Raw genomic sequence first — 5,686 nt, 5'->3', positions numbered from 1 at the left:
ATAAACATTATCTGCAAAAGCTAAAAATTAATTTATTCAAGCATCAATACATAGATATGTGTATAAACACAGATGTATATATGTATACGATGTGTAGATTTATACAGTGAACTCTCCATTTAATAAACAACACAGGACGGCAAAAATTAATACCTTTTTCTTGACTATGAAAACATTTACATGTGCTTAACAATGTAACTAAAAATATCCCTTTAAACATCGAAACAATATTTCCCCAGCCTTTGAGAAATTCATAGCTCTCATGTTGATATCATTCTCTAATTATTCTCCAACCTCAGAGCGATTTCTAGTTCTCAAGTTGATATCCAGCTTCTTTTCCCACCCGTAAAATAAAGACAGAATATTACTCCAGCCTTTGGGAAAATCATATTTCTGAAGTTGATAATTCTCTAAATATTCGCCAACCTTTTTGTTCTCAAGTTGATATCCAGCCACTTTCTCCCTTTTTTCTTTTAAGCACATCGTAAATTTATTTAGATTCCATATGGAAAAAACCTGTTTTGTTGAGATTACTATGATTTTCAAGTTGGACTACTATCGAGTATCCTATGATTTCACATTTTTGGTCTTCCAATCATGGTTTGAATTTGTTTTTCTTCTTAAATTTTAGGCCGATCACACACGTTTCAATGTATCTCTGTAAATTTATCGTCATGGGCAGGCCATCGAGTAATCAACTGAGATCCCAAAACGATAACGATTAGTATTACCGTTTACTAGTCGTTTTGTTTGCGTCAAATTTCATAAGTTTTTTACAAAGTTATTAAAAAAGCTTAAAAACAATCTTAAGTAAAAACTAGTAAGGAAGTTCCGGCGAAACCGAACATTACATACCCAGCTGTACACTTGAAATGCTTTTGTTTGTTTTATGTGCTTAATAGTATTACAAGGCTGCGCAATAATACATATACATATTCTGAACAAATTATTCTTCGAGTTATGGCTCCCAAAACATAGAAAATTGCTTAGTCATAAAAGGGGCGATGCCACGCCCATTTTTTTAAAATTGAAGTTTTTCCTATTTATTGTTATAAATCCACTTCGGAAATGAAATACTATTGACATAAAGCTCTTTTTTGCAAAGATATGGCTTATTTTATTCGCCCACGACCCTTTTAATAATCTTTTATATAAAAGTGGGCGTGTTCCTTAACCGATTTCTTTAATTTTTCTTCAAAGCATTTCCTATAGTAAAGGCAACCTCTCTGCCGAATTTTGTTACGATAGGTTTACCGATTTTTGATTTATGATTAATAATATTTGTAGAATTTTTATATGTTGTTTTTCGGCCTTCAATATTTAAATTATTAAATTTTTCGAGCTCAAGGCCACGCATAAATAAAAACCAAATATTTTATATCTTTCAATAAATATACTTGTTCAATGTTTAATCGATATTTCGACCTCAATCTGAGATCATCCTCAGGACTAAAAAGATTACAAAACAATAAAGACATCAAAAAGTGCATTTTACGTACATCCTTATAACACAACTTACACTCTTGTCTGTGCCTGATCGACTAATTTTAAAAGATTACATATTAAACGAATATAAACAATATAATGTAAACAAATAAATACCGTAAATATAAACAAATTTTGACAAAAACAACCATGTACAAATTTCTTCAACTGTACGTCGCGCTCAGCATACATATATATGTACATATATCAGCTACAGGTAAACTGTTGTTGTCTAACATTATAATACGAATATTGGTGGGACATTAAACTAACAAATTATTCTCAAAGCGCTTTTTTGTTTCTGCTTATTAGCTGCCTATAGGCCGAAGCACAATTTTCCGTGTCTGTTTTAAAATTTATCCGTTTGTCGCTCTCTATATTGATAATATGAAGCATTTCAAGTATGTATCTCTTATTATATTGCTTCTCTTGTTGCAAAATTTTCACATTGTCTAAATCTGGACAATGTCCCGTAGCGCTACAATGATGTGTTTAGGCTGTTTTGTTATCGTTCAAATTATTTCTGTTTTTTATATTCGACTTGTGCCCGGAAATCCTTGTCTTAAGCTTAGATTTAGCTGTCCCCACATACACTTTGTTGCATAAGTGGGACCCGTCACCATTGCAATTAATTTGGTATATTACGTTGGATTTCTCGTATTTTTCAATCCTGCTTTTCATGTTGCTGTATATTTGTCGTAGAGTGTTGTCGTACGTGAAAGCTATTTGGAACTTGTCCCGGTCATACATATTTGAGTTCTTCAGTCTGTTGGACAAGCCTGGAATGTATGTGGCTGTTTTGAATATTTTCTTGGCATCCTGTCTGATCATGGAGTCTACAAAAACATCAAGAACAGGTATGACATGAAGACCAGGAGGTGCACAAAACGTTATCAATATAACACACAACAACTGATTGGGCTGATGGAGTCGATAAAGTTTTTGGGTAGATGCAGGAAGAGCGGCATAATACCAAATTTCATCAAAAATGCCACCAAAAACATTGTATACACCCTTGAATGCAACATCAAAAATGAGAAAATTTCATCAAAGATCAGCAAAGCAGCGTCATCATATTTGGTAACAGTCCAAAAGAAATTATTAAATATAATTATCAAAATCAAGCACGAACTTCGGAAGAAAAAGGAAAAGGAGGTAAATAAACCAACAACAAATTTAAAACAAAAATTAAATGAGGAAGATTCCGTCGTATTTTTCGAGAGCGAAACTCTGCTAACTAACAAACTTACAACAAAAATCAAGAAAACACAAACGAACAAATTTTATAGACTTAAAGACGAACAAAAACAACTACTAAACATCAAACACATTCCCCAGTGGTTTTGTAACACAACATCAACAAATATACCAGCTGACACTCAGTGGCTTCTCTCGTTAGGTCCAAAATATGCTTTGCCAACAAAATCGAAAAATTTTCCACTTTTTAAGATAATAGCAGACGGAGAGGACTGTATACAAACCATCGGAGACAGAGAAAAACAAGAGACAGAAAGAAATAATTTAACCACATTAATACGAGATCACCTGAAAAGACCAAATTATAATACGAGAGATAATTTTGTTTTAGACACCCTACATTCCGCAAAAGCGTTCCTCAGTAACAATAAACACCTACTGGTCCTCAGTGCAGATAAAGGTAATGTTACAGTGGTTTTGGAAAAATCTGAATTAAAAACAAAATGATTAGTCTGAGTGAAAAATACCGTATGCTAAGCAAAACTGCTAATGCGCCGAGACTCTATGGTCTACCGAAGATCCACAAGGAAGGAATTCCATTGAGACCAATATGTTCGTCAGTAAATTCGCCATCATATAGTATGTGTAAATACCTCACTAACATACTTAAGAACATAACAAAATCTTCCATTTCCAACGTAAAACACTCAATCGAGTTTAAAGACAAAATAAAAAAGACATATATATATGACGATGAAAGTCTAGTTTCTTTTGATGTCGTATCTCTTTTCCCTAGCGTTCCAGTAGACCATGCGATGAAAATTATTGAGAATAAGTGGGATTTGATAAAAAGCCACACTTTGTTAACGAAGGACTTATTTCTTGGGGTAGTACGATTTTGCATAAAGGACAACAGGTATTTTAAATTGAGAGACAAAATATACGAACAGCTCTATGGAATGCCTATGGGATCCCCAGCATCGCCAGTCATTGCAGATATTGTAATGGAGGAATTGCTGAACAAATTCATGGAAGATTTTCCACATAAACCACGTTTGCTACCGAAATATGTGGATGATATATTCGTCAAAACAGATAAAGTCCAAGAAACGGTGGCCACTCTACATGAAGTCTATAAATTTCACGTCAGAGATAGAAGTTGACGGAAAATTACCATTCTTAGATACGATGGTAATAAGACATAACAATAAACTTACATTCAAATGGTACAAAAAACCCACTGCGTCTGGGAGATTAAAAAACTTTTATTCCAAGCATGAAAGAAGAATCATAGTAAACACGGAAAAGAACTTTGTCAGAAAAGTTCTCTCTATTAGCGACGCATGTTACCATGAAGAAAATGTTGCCCTGATCAAGCAAATATTAACAGACAACGATTTTCCTCTATCTTTAATCAATAGCTACATAAGAGCTTTTTACGCTAAACCGAATAATACTGAGATCAGACAGGATGCCAAGAAAATATTCAAGACAGCCACATACATTCCAGTCTTGTCCAACAGACTGAAGAATACAAATACGTATAACCGGGACAAGTTCCAAATAGCTTTCACGTACGACAACACTCTACGACAAATATACAGCAACATGAAAAGCAGGATTGAAAATTCGAGAAATCCAACGTAATATACCAAATTAATTGCAATGGTGACGGGTCCCACTTATGCAACAAAGTATATGTGTGGACAACTAAATCTAAGCTTAAGACAAGGATTTCCGGACAGAAGTCGAATATAAAAAACAGAAATAATTTGAACGATAACAAAACAGCCTAAACACATCATTGTAGCGCTACGGGACATTGTCCAGATTTAGACAATGTGAGAATTTTGCAACAAGAGAAGCAATATAATAAGAGATACATACTTGAAATGCTTCATATTATCAATATAGAGAGCGACAAACGGATAAATTTTAAAACAGACACGGAAAATTGTGCTTCGGCCTATAGGCAGCTAATAAGCAGAAACAAAAAAGCGCTTTGAGAGTAATTTGTTAGTTTAATGTCCCACCAATATTCGTATTATAATGTTAGACAACAACAGTTTACCTGTAGCTGATATATGTACATATATATGTATGCTGAGCGCGACGTACAGTTGGAGAAATTTGTACATGGTTGTTTTTGTCAAAATTTGTTTATATTTACGGTATTTATTTGTTTACATTATATTGTTTATATTCGTTTAATATGTAATCTTTTAAAATTAGTCGATCAGGCACAGCCAAGAGTGTAAGTTGTGTTATAGGGATGTACGTAAAATGAACTTTTTGATGTATTTATTGTTTTGTAATCTTTTTAGTCCTGAGGATGATCTCAGATTGAGGTCGAAATATCGATTAAACATTAAACAAGTATATTTATTGAAAAATATAAAATATTTGGTTTTTATTTATGCGTGGCCTTCAGCTCGAAAAATTTAATTATTTGTAAAATTGATTTTATCACAAGTGGGCAGTGCAACGCCCATTTAAAAAAATGTTCTGAAACTTTTATCGAGAGCCTCAATGTCGGTCCACACGTCAAATTTCAACATTCTAGGTGTATTATTTACTAAATAATCCGGATTTTTTGTTTTCCAAAATGTTATATATATAAAAAGTGGACGTGGTTATCATCCCATTTCACTCCTTTTCAAAACCAATCTATTCTGGAAGTCTATATCTATCTCGATTCTTTATACTTGTACAACCAACCGTTATCCAATCAAAGTTATAATACCCTGTGTAAAAGTACAGCTGGTTATAAAGAGAGTTAACTCTAAATAAATAAATTAATATAAACAAATATTTGTATTTATATAAAATTGCATATATTTAAAGTCAAGCCGCAATTTGCAGAACTCTTATACTAACTTTTCCAAAATATATACTATTAATACTGCTATGGAATCGTAACATAACGGTTTTCACACAAGCGATAGAAATAAGGCTATCCAACTATTTAAAAAAATAATAATATATTATGGATTTTGTGAGTACG

The sequence above is a fragment of the Eurosta solidaginis genome, chromosome 4 (genome assembly GCF_040869045.1).
Source record: "Eurosta solidaginis isolate ZX-2024a chromosome 4, ASM4086904v1, whole genome shotgun sequence".
Classification (NCBI taxonomy): domain Eukaryota; kingdom Metazoa; phylum Arthropoda; class Insecta; order Diptera; family Tephritidae; genus Eurosta; species Eurosta solidaginis.
Note: the sequence above shows the minus strand (reverse complement) of the source record.